The sequence below is a fragment of the Palaemon carinicauda genome, chromosome 32, assembly GCF_036898095.1.
Source record: "Palaemon carinicauda isolate YSFRI2023 chromosome 32, ASM3689809v2, whole genome shotgun sequence".
NCBI lineage: Eukaryota > Metazoa > Arthropoda > Malacostraca > Decapoda > Palaemonidae > Palaemon > Palaemon carinicauda.
In genome coordinates, this window is record NC_090756.1 from 37,424,046 (window position 1) to 37,441,779 (window position 17,734).

Sequence of the window (17,734 nt, forward strand, 5' to 3'; positions counted from 1 at the left end):
CTACTTACAATAATAAATGTACTTTTTATTATTATTATTATTATTATTATTATTATTATTATTATTATTATTATTACTTCCTAAGCTACAAGACTAGTTGGAAAAGTAGTATGCTATAAGCCCAGTGGCCCTAACAGGGAAAATACCTCAGTGAGGAGAGGAAACAAGGAAAAATAAAATATCTTAAAAACAGTAACATTAAAATAAACATTTTCTAAACTACAAAAACTTAATAAAACAAGAAGAAGAGAAATAAGATAGAATAGTGTGCCCAAGTGTACTCTCAAGCAAGAGAAATCTAACCCAAGACAGTGGAAGACCATGGTAGAGAGCTTATGGCACTACCCAAGACTAGGGAACAATGGTTTGATTTTGGAGTGTACTTCTCCTAAAAGAGATGCTTACCAAAGCTAAAAAGTCTCTTCTACCCTTACCAAGAGGAAAGTAGCCACTGAACAAATACAGTGCAGTAGTTAACCTCTTGGGTGAAGAAGAATTGTTTGGTAATCTCAGTGTTTCCAGGTTTATGAGGACAGGACAATCTGTAAAGAATAGGCCAGGCTATTCAATGTATGTGCAAGCAAAGGGAAATTGAACCGTAACCAGAGGAAAGGATCGAATGTTGTACTGTCTGGCCATTCAAAGGACCACATAATTTTCTACCAGTAGTATTTCAAGGGGTGGCTGGTGCCACTTCATGCCCCTTAATTTGCACCATGCACTAATTTTAGCTAGATTTCTATTAAAGGATTCAGCAATCCCAGATCTACATCAGGAGATGTGATTTCTGCAAGGAGTGTAGCATCATCTGCATAAGCAAATAGACTGTTTTTTAGGCCAAACCACATGTCATGTTTATTACACTATATAGTATGAAAAGTAATGGGCCAAGAAGACTACCCTGAGGAACACCAGATATTACATTCCTATACTCACTATGGTGTCCATCAACACAAACTCTTTACGATCTATTACTTAGGAATTAAATAATGATGAAAGAAAAAACACACTCACTCCCAACTGTTTGAGTTTGGAAACAAGGGCATCATGATTAACACGGTTAAATGCAGCACTAAAATCATGGCCAATCATATGAACTTCCTGACCACTATTAAGGGATTTCTGTACAGCATTGGAGATTGTAAGAAGGGCATCACAAGCTCCAAGGCCTTTACGAAAACCAAATTGCAAACTAGGGAACCTTCAGCAAATCTATTAAGTCGTTTTGCCAAAAGACATTGAAAAACTTTAAATATGGGAGTTATGAAAATTGGGCAGTATTCAGTTTGACTTTGAGCTACCATAAACACATTTACATAGTGGAGTAACATTACCCATTCTCCAACAAGTGCTAAAAGCTCCTCTTCTTTCTAACTTGTGCAAATTAACAGATAACTTTAGAGGTAAGAAACCTTCACTCTTTATAAAAAACAAATAAAAATACCATTTGGGTCTCCACCTCCATAAGCATCAAGGTCCATCAAGAGAGCTTTCATTTCACGAGATCGGAAAGCTAAACTACTCAGTTTAGCCACAGGAAAACAGGAATGAGGAATATCAAGTTTCTCATTACTCTGTTTACTGTCAAACACATCAGCCAAAAGGGTTGGCTTTTCCTTTGGACAGTGAGAGACAGAGCCATATGGTTCAAGTAAAGAGGAACTGTTGCATGTACACCAAAGAGTGTAGATTTATGGTTATTCCACCACTTATGTTCCTCGGTTGTACCAGAAGGGGTTTCTTTTGTGGTTAAATTGTATTCCTTTTCACTCTAAAAATAAAATCTCTGAGCAAAAGCTCTAAACTTAGTATAGTTATTCCAAGTCAAATCTGATCTGTTACCCTTCCAAAGATGATAGGCCTCCTGCTTCACCAAATAAGCACGTCTACAACCACCATTGAACAAGGGTTTGTCCTTCACTTGGTATCTAACCACACAAGAATTGATACTCTTATCAATTATATTGACTAGATTTTCATTCAAAGGGACAACAGGGTCAACACTAGTATACAACTGTAACTAATTCAAGACCAAAAGATCACTCAAAATCCCATTTCAGTTGGCTTGAGATTTCATCTAAATCTTACATGAGTATGATATATCAGGGACAGGCTGCTCATTCTTCACTGTTAATGAAATCAAGGCATGATCAGATGTCCCAACTGGAGAACCAACCTTACTTGCTATAATGCCATGGGAGTATGTGTAAGCGAGGTCCAAACAGTTACCAGACCTGTGAGTAGTTTCACTTATAATTTGCTCACAGTCTGATTCAGCGGAGAAAGTCTAAAGCTCTTAAGCCATGGTGATCGGTAGGGTAGATAGAACTTAATCACTGCCTATGGTGATCATTGAAACCACCAACAGAGACAAAAGAGGCTTTTCTATCATCTTCTTGTATCTTAGCCATAATGGTAAGAAGGCAATCAAAGATAGAATCATCCATGTCTCAGTTCCGGTAGATCGAACACATATAGAAGTTGTTATGCCTGCCACAAACTTCAATTACCTGAATCTCATGTCCTCCACATTCATAGCAGGACTTGTGAAATGCAGGGTACTCAGTCCTAATATACACCTCTATTCCCCTGGCCCTAGGAATGAAATCCAGTTTCAAAATTATTGGCTTCTTAAAACCAGTTATAAAGAGCTCAGATAAGTACATATGAGAAACAAAAGCTTCTGAGAACAAAAGAATACCATACTGTCTGGACGCAACTGTAAGGTCTTGAATATTTGCACGAAGGCCACCAATATTGCAGACAGTACTACAATGGGTCCTTCTTTGTGGTTACGGTTCACTTTCCATTTGCTTACACATACACCGAAGAATAGTCTGGCCTATTCTTTACAGATTCTCCTCTGTCCTCATACACCTGAAAACACTGTGATTAACAAACAATTCTTCTTCACCCAAGGGGTTAACTACTGCACTGTAATTGTTCACTGGCTGCTTTCTCTTGGTAAGGGTAGAAGATACTCTTCAAGCTATGGTCAGCAGCTCTTCTAGGAGAAGGACCCTCCAAAAAAAAAAAAACATTGTTCTCTAGTCCTGGGTAGTGCCATAACCTCTGCACCATGGTCTTCCACTGTCTTGGGTCTTGGGTTAGAGATCTTTTGCTTCAGGGTACTCTGGAGCACACTATTCTATCTTATTTCTCTTCCTCTGGTTTTGTTAAAGTTTTTATAGTTTATTTAAGAAATATCTCTTTCAATGTTGTTACTGTTCGTAAGATATTTTATTTTTCCTTGTTTCCTTTTATCACTGGGGTATTTACCCTGTTGGAGCCCCTCTGCTTTTAGCATTCTGCTTTTGATTCAATATACATGTATATATATATATATATATATATATATATATATATATATATATATATATATATATATATATATATATATATATATATATATATATATATATATATGGGTTGTAGCCTAGCAAGTAATAATAATACAGTACACGACATTTCGACGAAATCTTGGGCCTACTGATAGCGGATTTCGCTCTATGTCTCCAGACAGCATAACAATTAATGTTAATTGAAAAACATACATCTAACATGACAACTAAATTAACAAGAATGATAGAAAAAAAAACCATCGGTTTTAAGGAAATATTAATAAAGTGATTGATCAAACCCATAGACAATAGAACAAAAGTCGGCAAAACTAGTCAACATGGAGGAGCCGATATACCAGGCAAGACTAAATACCCTCCAGGATAGTCACTTCAACTAGAAGAAGGACAGTAACGATGGTTTTGAAAAGAGAAAGAAAAAGACAAGGAAAAGACAGCCTCTTGATAAACCACCATACATCCATGGCCCTTCTATTAAGCCTTCACAACACATCATTTAACAAAAAAAAAAAAAAAAAGATAGAATAGTGTGCTCGAGTGTATCTCAAGCAAGAAAACTCTAACCCAGGACATTGGAAGACCATGGTACAGAGGCTAGAGAACAATGGTTTTATTTTCAAGTGTTCTTCTCCTAGAAGAGCTACTTACTATAGCTAGAGAGTCTCTTCTACCCTTACAAAGAGGAAATCGGCCACTGTAAAATTAGAGTAAAGTAATTAACCCCTCGAGCGAGAAAGAATTGTAGTAATCTCAGTGTTACCAGCAATCATAAAACTACATAAAGACAGTGAGAAAATTCTGATTCAGAAAGGAGTTAGATAGGGAGACCCCATCTTACCTAAAATAATCAAAGCATACCTAGCATTTTTAAGAAATTAGATTGGGAAAATTTAGGAATTCATATTAATGAGGAATACCTTAACAATTTAAAATATACAGGTGAAATAGTTCTGCTTGATGAATCATGGGAGGATACACTAAAGATGATAGAAGATTTGAACGAAGAAAGCAGAAATGTAGGACTGAATATGAGGAAAACTAATATATTGTTTAAGGAAAATCCAGAGAGACAACAAATAAGAGTTGTGGATGAGTCTCTGGAGATTGTTAATGATTAGGCATACTTAGGACAGACAGTAAGTGTTTCCCTGGGAAAGGAGACCGAAGTTAAAAGAAGGATAAACATGGGATGGAGTGCATTTGGTAAACAAAATTATATTATAAAAAGTGAAATGTCGCTCTCTACAGAAAAAAAAAATATTAAGGTCAATGAGATGAAGAAAATAGATAAAAATTATAATGAAAGAAAACATGAAAAAGTGACTGGATAAATTATATGCTTATAATGATAAACATGCTTATTTACTTACACTTGTGGGTCTAGCATTTTTTAAAGAAAAAGAGGTAATTAAGCAGAGGAAACATGTCAAGATAATTTGAGATAATTCAAAGAATTGACTAAATTTCATCTTTACTTGAAATTTGTAGTTGCTACTTTTTCCCTTTCCAAAAAGTTGCAAAGTAATCTAGTTGCTTATTAGGTCAATTATATATATAAATGAAAAAAATATGTTTTTTCTATTGATAAATAATACTACAAAAGCTAATTTTCACATCCAATATCATAAAAAAATTAAAAACTTTCAGAAAGGGTCACCAATATGAAAGTAACGAAAACCTAAAATTAATGAACCCTGACACAAACGCATATATTCAACGCCTCAATAATATAACGGATAAGAAACGAGTTTCAGGAGGCAGCATTTCTACAAGTATTAAATACCTTCCAACACCCCCTTCCGCATGCGAAAACAGAATACTATACGATAAGTAATAAGTGTCCTTAGGGATAAAGGGAGAAACTAATTGGATCATTTATCCTCATCACTCTGGTGGGGGGGGGGGGGGGGGGGGGGGGCGGAGAGTTGCTCATATTGCGGAAATGAAAATTCCTTCGTCGCAGATCTGGGAAGTAATGGTTCTCTGGCCCTACGGCGAACACAGATTCATAGTTTTTTGTGGTTATTATATTTGAAAAGCAATGCAATAAAGTAAGAATGAATATATATATATATATATATATATATGCTGTTTATGCAAAGGACACAAAGAAATAGAAAAGTATATGAGAGTGAATCCTTACTAGTTTTGTCTTACATTTTCAAGTCTTCTTGAAGAGAAGAGACGAAACTAGTCAGGATTCACTCTCATTTATTTTAATTTCCCCATAGGTTCCTTTTGCATCTGAGTACCACATTTCCCTTTAAGTTTAATGCACATACATACAAACACACACATACACAAACATATATATATATATATATATATATATATATATACAAACACACACACAGTGGAGAAACGTTTGATTGGTTCCAGGGATCTTTATCCATTTCCGCATAAAGGGTGTAACATGGTCTAGCACCAATGCTGGTTATGTTTTTGCTGCCATCCCCAGAGACACTTTCCCAGAAATCTATGATTGGCTGTGCAAACACCCCCATAACATAGGAAGACTTGCTGTCACCGGCCCCCCACATAGCGAACATTTTTCCGCTCTCTCAGCAATCGTTGGGGAAACAAAAGGCTTTTTCAGCCCTCAGGCATATGACCAATATTGCTTTCCTACAGCCTGCTACAGACAGCTCTCCTCTTGAAGTGAATCTACTTCATGCCCTTTGGGTATGGTACCTACCTGAAGCTGTACGTGCTACCATCCCTGATTTAGATATTTTGCCCATGAAGGATCTGATGACCAAAGCCAATATCCTTATGGACAGCCACTTCATGGCCTTCAAGACCTCCAACAACGCCTCCACTCCTGCGAAGTGGACAACTATTCAACATCGACAAAAATAGACATGAATATGGTAGTATACAGACGCTCCCCCCCTGTGACATGCTGGAGAGGCGACAATGCCGCCCACCACACACATACACCATCGCTTACACCCCAACCAATGACCTCTCCAGCCACTTACTGACCCCCATCGGCCGAAGGTATACTACTACCTCTCCAAGTTCGGGCCTGCTGCGAAAAATTATGTGAATGGGTGTCAGTGTCCAAAATACTTGTCAGCAGGCCATCGCTTGCAGCGGTGGTCTCCCCTGTCACTAATCTCTTCTTTTTACAAGATACAGGTATGGGCGTCTGATTTTTCAGAGACAAGAGTGTTTGCTGTTCTCTTCGGCTAAGGCCATTCACCAGGACACAACGTAGTCTGTCTAAATCTGCCAACATATGCCTAGTAGCTGCCAATGGATATGTGATACACACCCACAGTAATGAAACTCTAACATTATCGTCTGGAAGCACAAAATATAATTGAAAGTTTCTTGTGGCTGAAGTCCCATTCCCAATCCTTTGTATGGAATTCCTCTCACACTTTCAACTACGGGTTGATGTCGCTCACCATCAGTTAGTCAACTCGGATTCGTACTCATCGACACCTCTCCAAACCGTTCCCCTCCGACCTCGCTCTTAACAGCAGCACACCCACATATGTCTGAGCCCACCTCCTCACGTCGTAAAAGGAAGTTTGCCTTCCGAAACTTCATCAAACGCCCACAGTTTCCGCAAAACACAGTTATTTATCACTATATCAAGATAACGGGACCCCTAGTGTCCCTCAGATTCTGGCATCTGGCACCGGATCGTTTGGCAGCCGTTAAACAAATGTTCACTGAAATGGAAGAAATGAGCCTTTGCCAAAAGGCCTCCAGCCTGTAGTCATTATCATTATGCATTGTCCTGAAAAAAGATGGCTCTCTCCGTCCATGTTGGGATTACAGGTATCTGAACATACAGAGAGAACCGGGTCTCTACATCCTCCAAAACATCACCAAGGTGACCTACTACTTGCAAAAGCAAGGTTTCCTCCTCACTCAACCTCCTGAAGGGGTATTATCAGGTGCCCACGAACCCAGAATGCATACCCAAGATCACCCTCACCACCCCCTTTAGTATATACACCTTCAATTACTCTTATTTTGACCTTCATAATGCTGGGACCACTTTTCAACGTTTCATGGATGGCATTTAGGGGACCTTCCCTTCTGTGTACGTTACGTGGACAGCATACTCGTGTTCTTTTCCTCCAAAGAGGAACACCTATGTCATCTACTTATCACCTATAACAAAACAGCCTTGTAGTTCAGTATGACAAGTGTACCTTTGGCGCAAATTAAGTATCGTTCTTATGGCACTGCATCAATCATGAAGGAGTATATCCACTCCTTGAGAAAGAAGCAGCTGTTCTGAACTTCCCCACGCCCTCGACCGTCAAAGCACTATAAGAATTCTCTGGTATGATTAACTTTTATCACCCTTTCCTGCCAGCCATCGCCACCACACTTGCCCACCTCTATGGCACCCTCAAGGGCAAGCAAAAAGACCTGGAGTGGGACTCTCTTCAAAAAGCGGCCTTCTACAATGCAAAGAATACCCTATCAATCACTGCTGCTCTAAATTTTCCAGTGCCTGAAGCACATCTCCGCTTCACCGATGCCAGCGATGTCACTACTAGGGCAGTACTTGAACAGGTGGACAACGGCTCGTCCTTCCTGTTGGCCTTTTTAAATAGCCAACTATTGAAGAGGGAATCCGGCTAATCTACCTTTATAAGCGAATTGCTGGCAGTACACCTAACTGTCCGTCACTTTCGCCACTTCTTGAAAGGTACGGTCTTCATCATTCGCACTAAGCATATGCCTCTGGTGGTTGCCTTCACTTGACAGTCCAGTGCCTGGTCTGCCCATTAATGCCGACATCTCTCCTAATTGGCTGAATATAATTATACCTTTCAGCACATCACTGGTAAAATTAATCCTGTTGCCGATGCCCTGTCAAGAAACACATTGGCCGCCATTCACCAGAGATTTAATTACAACACCTTGGAAGAAGCCCAATGAAAATATCCAGAGTACCAGGTATGTAGGACATCCTGCACATCCCTCCGTTTCGAAGACGTTCTTCTCGACGACGCCAACACCACCCTCCTCTGAGACGTGATTACTGGTAGACCTAGACCATGGCTACCTTTTCCCATGCACTGAAAGGTGTTTGATTTCATTCATGGACTCTCACAACCCTCGCACCATTCTACCTCACAGCTACTGAAGACAAAGTTCATTTGGTATGGCTTTACTAAGGATGCTAAGGATTGGGTCTGCACCTGTACTTCATGCCAAACCTCTAAAGTACATTAATACGCAGATTCAGGAGTGAGCACCTTTCCTCAAACTCAGTGGTGCTGTACCCACATGCACTTCGATGTTGTAGTTTCCTTACCCACATCACAAGGGCATCGTTACCCATTTACCTTCATCAACTGCTCCACTTGTTGGCCCGAAGCCATTCCCAGGGAAACTCTCAGGATGGATGGCGAGATTTGGTATCCCTGAGCAAATTACTTCCAACAGGGATACCACTTTAACCTATGAATTGTGTATATTAATATTAAATCTCCTGGAAGTTACCCTTCATCAGACGAACGCATACAACTTTGCGGCCAATGGAATGTTTGAACATTTCACCATACCTCAAAGCAGCTTTAATGTCCCACTGCAATAGTATTTTTTTCTATTGTACTGTATGTAGTTCTCTAAATCCATCTGTCAATAGAACCTGTTTGAGCCTGTTTTTTCATGCATTAATCTGTTTGAATTTTTGTGACCTTCTTACACAGAAACTTGTATAAAATGCTCACTAGCTGTTGAAATAAAGATAGCTGCATTTACGACGTCTCTCAGTTATCCCCAGACTGCCCACTTGCAGAGCTTTATAAATTATTTGACAGCATATATACACTATTTCTTCATTTCTGGAGAAAATTTTCTTGATCACGTGTATTGGTTGGTATATTTCAAAAATATTACAATTATGACATTAGTTTCTATAATACATACACACACACGCACACGCACACACATACACACACACACACACACACACACACACACACACACATATATATATATATATATATATATATATATATATATATATATATATATATATATATATACCCTATCCGAGCATCAGGAAGCTGAACTAGTAGGATCCATCCATACTAGGTTGGTTTACAGTGATCAGAATAAAGTCTACCACCATCACCAATCTGAACTGACCAGAGTAACCAAACAAAAGACATGAATTGATATGTCCGACAACTTCGTCCTGCAGTGATCTATAAAAGGGTGCATTTGTTGTTGTTGTTATATACTGTTCAGTATATATATATGTATATATATATATATATATATATATATATATATATATATATATATATATATATATGTATATATATATATATATATATACATATATATATATATATATATATATATATATATATATATATATATACAAACAACAAACACAGACACACACACATGTATATCTATAAATATATATATATATATATACATATATATATATATATATATATATATATATATATATATATATATATATATATATATATATGTATGTATATATATGTATATATATATATATATATATATATATATATATATATACATATATATATATATATATATATATATATATTTCTATATATATATATATATATATATATATATATATATATATATATATACAAGTATTTACTGCATTTGATACATGTACAAATACCTACATTTAGATATATCTATACCAAACGCAATGAAAACCCTATAAAGACAAACAACGTCCCTAAAACATATCAAGCGGCCCACGTGGCCCATATAATTTCGAGTGGAAGTGAAAAGATGAACCTCCAGCCAACGCCATAAGATATTCAGATCACGAAATTAGCCTTTGATGGAGGTTGGACGCCTGAATTTATAGAGTGGAGGGAAATTTAATATATAGGTTTTTTGGAAATAAATGGTTTGATAGGGGATTATCTTATTTATATATCAGATTCATTAAGAGAAACCTTTTATCATTATTATTATTATTATTATTATTATTATTATTATTATTATTATTATTATTATTATTATTATTATTATTATCATTGTCTAACCTACAACCCTAGATAGAAAAGCAGGATGTTATAAGCCGATGGCTTCCACCAGGGAAAATAGCCCAGTGAGGAAAATAATCAAGGAAACAAAGAATAGTTTACCACAAGCATGACAACTCAAAACACTACAGAAATCACGGATATACCTAAACACAAGGAAGTTCTTCTGAACTGATTTTAGAATAGTGAATATGTACAGTAGTTTCAATTAAAAGAATTGAAATAGAGGGATGCAGCTAAATAGATTTTCCAAACGGAGCAAAAATTATAAGTGGTTGTATTATCTTCTTTTCTTTACAACAAGAAAGAAAAGTGTTGCAGGAAAAGAGAAAAAAAGGAGGTTCACTTTTCCAAGGAGAATCTATTACCTGTGTCTTTTAGTGCATAGTATTTTCATGGAAAAAAAAATATCATTACATTAAGAAATATGTAGTTTTCTATGGCCCTTTTTATTGCCAACGTTGACATCCCTTATTTACGAGCTATTCCTGATGGTTTACAAGGTCTTTTATTTTTGTTTTTTTTATCTCCGACAACGAGGCTGGGAGGGTTAAGTTTTCGCCCCTGTTTATCCGTTTGTCTGTATGGTTTTGAACAACTTCCTGGCCACAATATCTATCTCGAAAAAAGAAGTCTATCTTAAAAGAGGAGCATACATTGAAAAAAAGAGTAGTCTACCTTTAAAAAAAAGAGATGACTATCTTGAAATAAGGGGAGACTACCTTGAAGTAAAAAGAAGAGCCTTCCTTGAAAAACCTCTATTAACGAAGTTTTTGTTTGATGAAAAGCTTGTAATCCATCAAACGGAATATTGTTTGGAGCAGATAATGGTCTTGGGGAGAAAATGTGAGTTATTAGGACTAGTTAAAAGCTTATTTTGATGAAAGTGGGTCCTGTGATAGAAATGATAGTTTGAAAAATTCTGCTGCTCTCTATTTCCTGTCTACTTTTACTGCCAACTTCAAATTGACCCCTCTCCTCCGAAACAATAGGTACTAAAAAAGGGAAAAACAACAATATAAAAAGTGGTGTTAAATTAAATGTCACATAAAAAAGTTACGAACAAGAAAATAAAGAGAAAGAGAAGGAAATAAAAATTATACTAATATTTCAAAGCAAGATACTTCATCTTCATTAGACTCTCTCTCTCTCTCTCTCTCTCTCTCTCTCTCTCTCTCTCTCTCTCTCTCTCTCTCTCTCTCTCTCTCTCTCTCTGTGAGCAGAATCTTTAATCCATGTTTGAGGTCTTTAAAACTTAATGATTTAAATTTTAGCAAAGTTCCAACCCGCAGGTCTAACTGGGGGACATGATAAAGAGAAGACTCATTTGCCAATGTGAACGTGTGCTGCTTAATTAATTAATCCTGAAAGGATTTAATTTCATCCTTAGGCACCTAATGGAAGGGGGATACCTCTTTCTCGTAGATTTCATTTGTTTAAGATTAGTTATAATTGGTAATTAATCCAGATTTCTTTTCAGTTACTTGAGTTTCACTTACAAAAGTTTTCCAAATTACTTTAACCTTTTGAAAAACCTTGGATGGAAAAGCAGGATGCTATAAGCCTATGGGCTCCAATCTGGAAAAATAGCCCAGTGAAGAAAGGAAATAAGGAAACAGATAGAATAGTGCACCTCGTGTACGCTCAAACAAGAGAGCTCTAACCCAAGACAGTGAAAGACCTTGGTACAGACGCTATGGCACTACCCATAACAAGAGAACAATGGTTTGATTTTGGAGTGTCATTCTCCTATAAGAGCTGCTTGCCATAGCTAAAGAGTCACTTCTACCCTTAGCAATAGGAAATTAGGCACTGGACAACTAGCTTTTGGATTATTATAATGAAACGTAAGATAGCTATATACTGTGCATGTATTTTGACATTACTAAGAACTTACTAACAAACTACCATCGATTGCGTAGTAAATTTTATAAACTGTAGATTGATATTTTCGAAAATGGATAAATTTGTAAGGAGTGGAGTGAATTCATTGAATGAAAAAAGTAAAATGATCTCGAATTCTTTCCTGAAAGAACGAAAAAAACTATGAAAAAACTTCAAAAAACTTTTGTACTTTTAATAGTTGTGGAAGGCTTTCATTCTGATTATTAATTAGTAATTGAAAATTCTGCCTTTTTTGCTAAGTAATTATTCATTGTTACTCTTATAAAACTCAAACAATTATCAAAGAAACTTTTTTTTTTTATTAACCAATAAATATTGATAACCCTTTTATTTACTAATAAATTGACATTACGAATTATTGTTTACTGATCTGTATAGGTAAGTGCTTCATTAAAACACAACAGAGCAAATAGTTTATTACAAGAAATCTTTATGTAACTAAATCATTAATACATCTTTTATTGCAACTGACGGAGTTTATCAATAAATAATTACCCAGAAACATTAGAGGAGAAAAATCTAGTAAAATTTCAATAACTGGAATGATTGATTATATTATGCATAGTAATATTTCAATATCATATTGGTTTGTATATATATATTTACTTTTAGAGATTGTAAATAACTCCTTCACTAAATCATTTTATATACTGAAATGCTAGAAGACATCAAGGTATGTTTTCTCACTAGAATTATTCACCCAGCTTATAGTCACTGCAAAGATTCCGGGCGAAATAAGCCCTGCCCTCTGCTGACGTCTCAGCCAATCACGTTGTGTCCCACCTTAGCCTACAAATTCCAACCTATACTAACTCGATCCCAATCACTTTAAGGGGATGTGTTATGATCGCTGTTAACGAGGGAGACAAGATGATTGGCTAATGACGTCATCAGGGGGCGGAACTTATTTCTCTTGGAATCTCTGAGGTGACTATAGTTCGAAACCAATCTAGGAAGGAGTCTACTTAGTCCGTCTGTGAAGCAAAAATTGATTAATAAATTTTATCATTAAGAAAAGGGAGGAGTTTTATCAGCATAATGAGTTAAGCTCGACTTTGAGAGAACTGGCTTTGACCAACCTGAAAAACATGAAGGTATTGGATGCTCCAGTGCTCCAATAATATCTTGATAATCAGTAATCTCTATTGAAGTTAGACGCTCAATTACATATCCATATAGAAAAAATATTAATTCTATGGAAGGGGACTTTCCAGGTGTTGAATTCCACAGTGGTTGAGTGGATCCCCTTTCAGATAAGCAGATCAAAATTGATATGCCAGTTCGTGATTAAAGTGATTCAAGTGTTTATCTCATATTCCATAATACAAAATTGAAGATGGACAAAATATTGATTTGCTCACAGACTTCCTTTTACTCTTTCTCCTTTCTATTGATAGAATGGAGTTTGATAGATAGAAAAGAAAGAAATCCCAGATAAGCTTAACTCTTCCAAATGATTCGAGAGAAGGAGGATAGAGATGATCATGTGCAATAGATAGTCAGAGTTTCCATATATTTATCTCTTATCTTGCTTTGTTGAAGAAGATAAAAAGTTGTTCTGTGTACCATAGGCAGAATAAGCAAATTTTTCAATAAAGGTTGGAAGAGAAAAGGCTTGAAAAGTTATAGAAAAAATCTGAAATGAAATACAAGTTTTTATAGTCTTTATAGTTTATATATGAAGGATATATTTTAATTAATGCTGATGCTTGTTTTGAAAATATTTCATTACTCCTCTTGTAGTTTATTTGTTTCCTTTCTCACTATGCGATTTTTCCTTGTTAGAGCTCCACTTTCCAACTAAGGTATAGCTTAGCTAATAATAAATAAAAAATAATGAATAATAGATAATAGATAATAAATAATAAATAATGAATAATAAATAAAAAATAATAAATTATAATAATAATAATAATAGTGATAATAACAATGATAATAATAATAATAATAATAATAATAATAATAATAATAATAATAGTAATAACAATAATAATAATAATAATAATAATAATAATAATAATAATAATAACGATTAAAACAACAACAACAACAACAACAACAACAATATTAATAATAATAATAATAATAATAATAGTAATAATAATAATAATAATAATAATAATAATAATAATAATAACGATTAAATCAACAACAACAACAACAACAACAACAATAATAATAATAATGATAATAATAATAATAATAACCCAGCCACTGAGGGGGGGGGGCAAGCCAGTCTCAACTTGGTGCCAGTCCCAAGCCCGGGTAAATAGGGAGGGTTGGCGGCTGGAAAGCAGCCAGCCATGAAATATTAGCCAAATCCAATATGACCGGTGAAAGTTGTAAAAATTAAATTAATGCTAGGGCGTTCCCCGCACCCCAGGCGTTAGGACCTTGACTGATCCCTCCGAAAAATCGGCAAGGGCTACCCAGTCATAGGCGGGCTTGGTTAAGGAGGCAAGCTCAGAGGTAAATATCTGAGGAGAGGATGAGAGTAGCAACTCTGAATGTGGGGACAATGACTGGAAAAGGGCGAGAGCTGGTTGACCTCATGGAGAGAAGGAAGATTGGAGTGCTGTGTATGCAGGAGACCAGATGGAAGGGAAATAAAGCATGAGATCTAGGCAGTCTGCATTGAGCCCTTACCTATTTGATCTGGTCATGGATGTAGTAACACAAGGTACTAGAGATCAGTCTCCTTGGTGTATGCTTCTTGCTGATGATGTTATACTGTGTAGCTCTAAGCAAGAGGTAGTAGAAGAAAAACTGGAGGAGTGGAGAAGAGAAATGGAAAATAGAGGATTGAAGATCAGCAGGAAAAAGACAGAGTATTTGGGATTGGAGAATGGGGAAGTTAGTTTACAAGGAGAGAGATTGAAAAGAGTTGAAAATTTCAGGTATTTAGGATCAACAGTTGCAGAGGATGGTGATCTGGGGGCAGAAATAAACCACCGAATACAAGCAGGTTGTAAGAATTGGAAAAAAGTGCGTGAAGTACCATGTGACAGGAAAATAGTGGTTAAGTTGAAAGGTAAAGTATACAGGACAGTTGTGAGACAGGCAATGATGTATGGAGCAATACAGAAGATAGAAGAGAAGAAACTGGATGTTGCAGAGATGAGAATGTTGAGATGGATGCGTGGGGTGACAAGAAGAGATAATATACGGAATGAAGTAATTAGAGGTACCACAGGAGTTAGAAAACTATCAGATAAGATCCAAGGAAATAGACTGAGGTGGTAAGGTCATATTATGAGAAGAGATGAACAGTATATTGGGAGGAAAGTGATGGAAATGGAGGTACAGGGAACGAGAAGGAGAGGGAGACCAAAGCGAAGGTGGATGAAGTGTATCAAAGGGATTAACTGGTGATGAAGTGTGGGACAGAGGTAGATGAAGAAAGCTGGTCAGAAACATCGACCCCACATAAAAGTGGGAAAAGATGCAGACAAAGAAGAAGATAATAATAATAATAATAATAATAATAATAATAATAATAATAATAATAATAATAATCAAACTCTATCTTTAACTAGATAATTTCTTTAAGATTTTCAAATAACATTACTGAAAGGACTTTGGTCATTAGTTGGGTTTAGGTACAGATCCTATTTTCCCCTTTTATACCCTGAATCTGTCATTTGAAAAGAAACTTTTCAATCTGGAAAAGTTTCCCCAAAGATAATGAAAAAGCTTTGTAATAAGAAAATAGGAACATTCACATTGTTTAAGATTTTCAAAAGTCTTATTTATATCATCAATTCAAATAGCAGCTATTTTCAGCTATTTTTAAATAATCTAACATGTACCAACTTCCTAAGATATTCCCCATAAATGTTTTCCATGTTTGAATACCTAAAAACTTTCCCAGTTAGATACTCCTGAATATCTTATTGGTAAATGAAAACTTTCCTAATTTGTTCTCATATCTTGACACTTTTAAACAGGTAAAGAGGGCTATCTAGTGAACAGCTAAATTCTCTTTAGGAAATATGTTGATAAAAATTCACCTTTTACTAGATATAAAAAAAAAAATCAGCAAATTCTCCCATTTTGCAAAAGACTAAAATCGTTAACCCAGATGTGTTGGGTAGCTCTTAACAATTTTCGACTGCTAATGATGAGGAAAAAATTCAGACACTCTCATTTGTGTGTGTGTGTGTGTGTGTGTGTGTGAGAGAGAGAGAGAGAGAGAGAGAGAGAGAGAGAGAGAGAGAGAGAGAGAGAGAGAGAGACTTATTACGATTTAGTATCCATGAAAATAATAATCTCATTGTTTTCACTGTAAAAATAAGTTAATTAAGTCAAAATGGACAGCTAAATATTTTGATATATATGTACACAGACGCACACGCAACCCCCTCTCACCATATACACTTTATATATATATATATATATATATATATATATATATATATATATATATATATATATATATATTTATATATATATATATATATATATATATATATATATATATATATATATATATATATATATATATATATATCAGGGGTCGGCAACCTATGGCACCCGTACCGGACTTGGCCCGAGAGGTGCCAGTGTATGGCACTGCATTTGATTTGGTGGAGCAAAGAAAAATACTGGGAGAGAGAGAGCCTTACCATACCTTACCTTATTCTATGTTTGGGTTCCCCCGGGTCCCTCAGTGTGAGGCACCTCGTATATCCACCAGAGAGTTGCTAATGCATCTTCAAAGTGTATTTTGCATCTTCCAGTCTTGGATGGTCTGGGATGCATTTTAGGTATTTATCGAGCTTATTCTTAAACACATCTATGCTCACTCCTGATATGTTTCTTAGATGAGCTGGCAGCGCATTAAATAGTCGCTGCATTATCGATACTGGTACGTAGTGGATTAATATCCTGTGCGCATTCCTTAGTTTTCCTGGTATATTTTTTGGCACTATTAATCTATCTCGGCTTCCTCTTTCTGATATTTTTAGCTCCATGATGTTTTCAGTAATTCCTTCTATTTGCTTCCATGCTTGTATTATCATGTAGCGTACTTTTCTCCTTTCTAGAGAGAGAGAGAGAGAGAGAGAGAGAGAGAGAGAGAGAGAGAGAGAGAGAGAGAGAGAGAGAGAGAGAGAGAATGTGTACAGTATTGTACATCATTACTTTTACATTTATGGTTCAAACTTTAAATTATTAACTTTAAGACTGAAATTATTATATATCTCCATCTATCTAAGTTCCTCTCTTATGATATGTGCTGGTCAGCACAAATACAATTGATCATACTTTACTTCAGGATCAAGTAATTTCTCCGATCAGGTCAGATTTACTGAGTATCGTCCTTTTCATAATTCCTTGAGATCTAGATTAAGGTACCAGAGTATGGACCCTGTTGATTCAGCGAGTCCTTAGCCCTCTTATGAAATATTCTTTCTAGTTATTTGTTGCCCCAGTTACCAC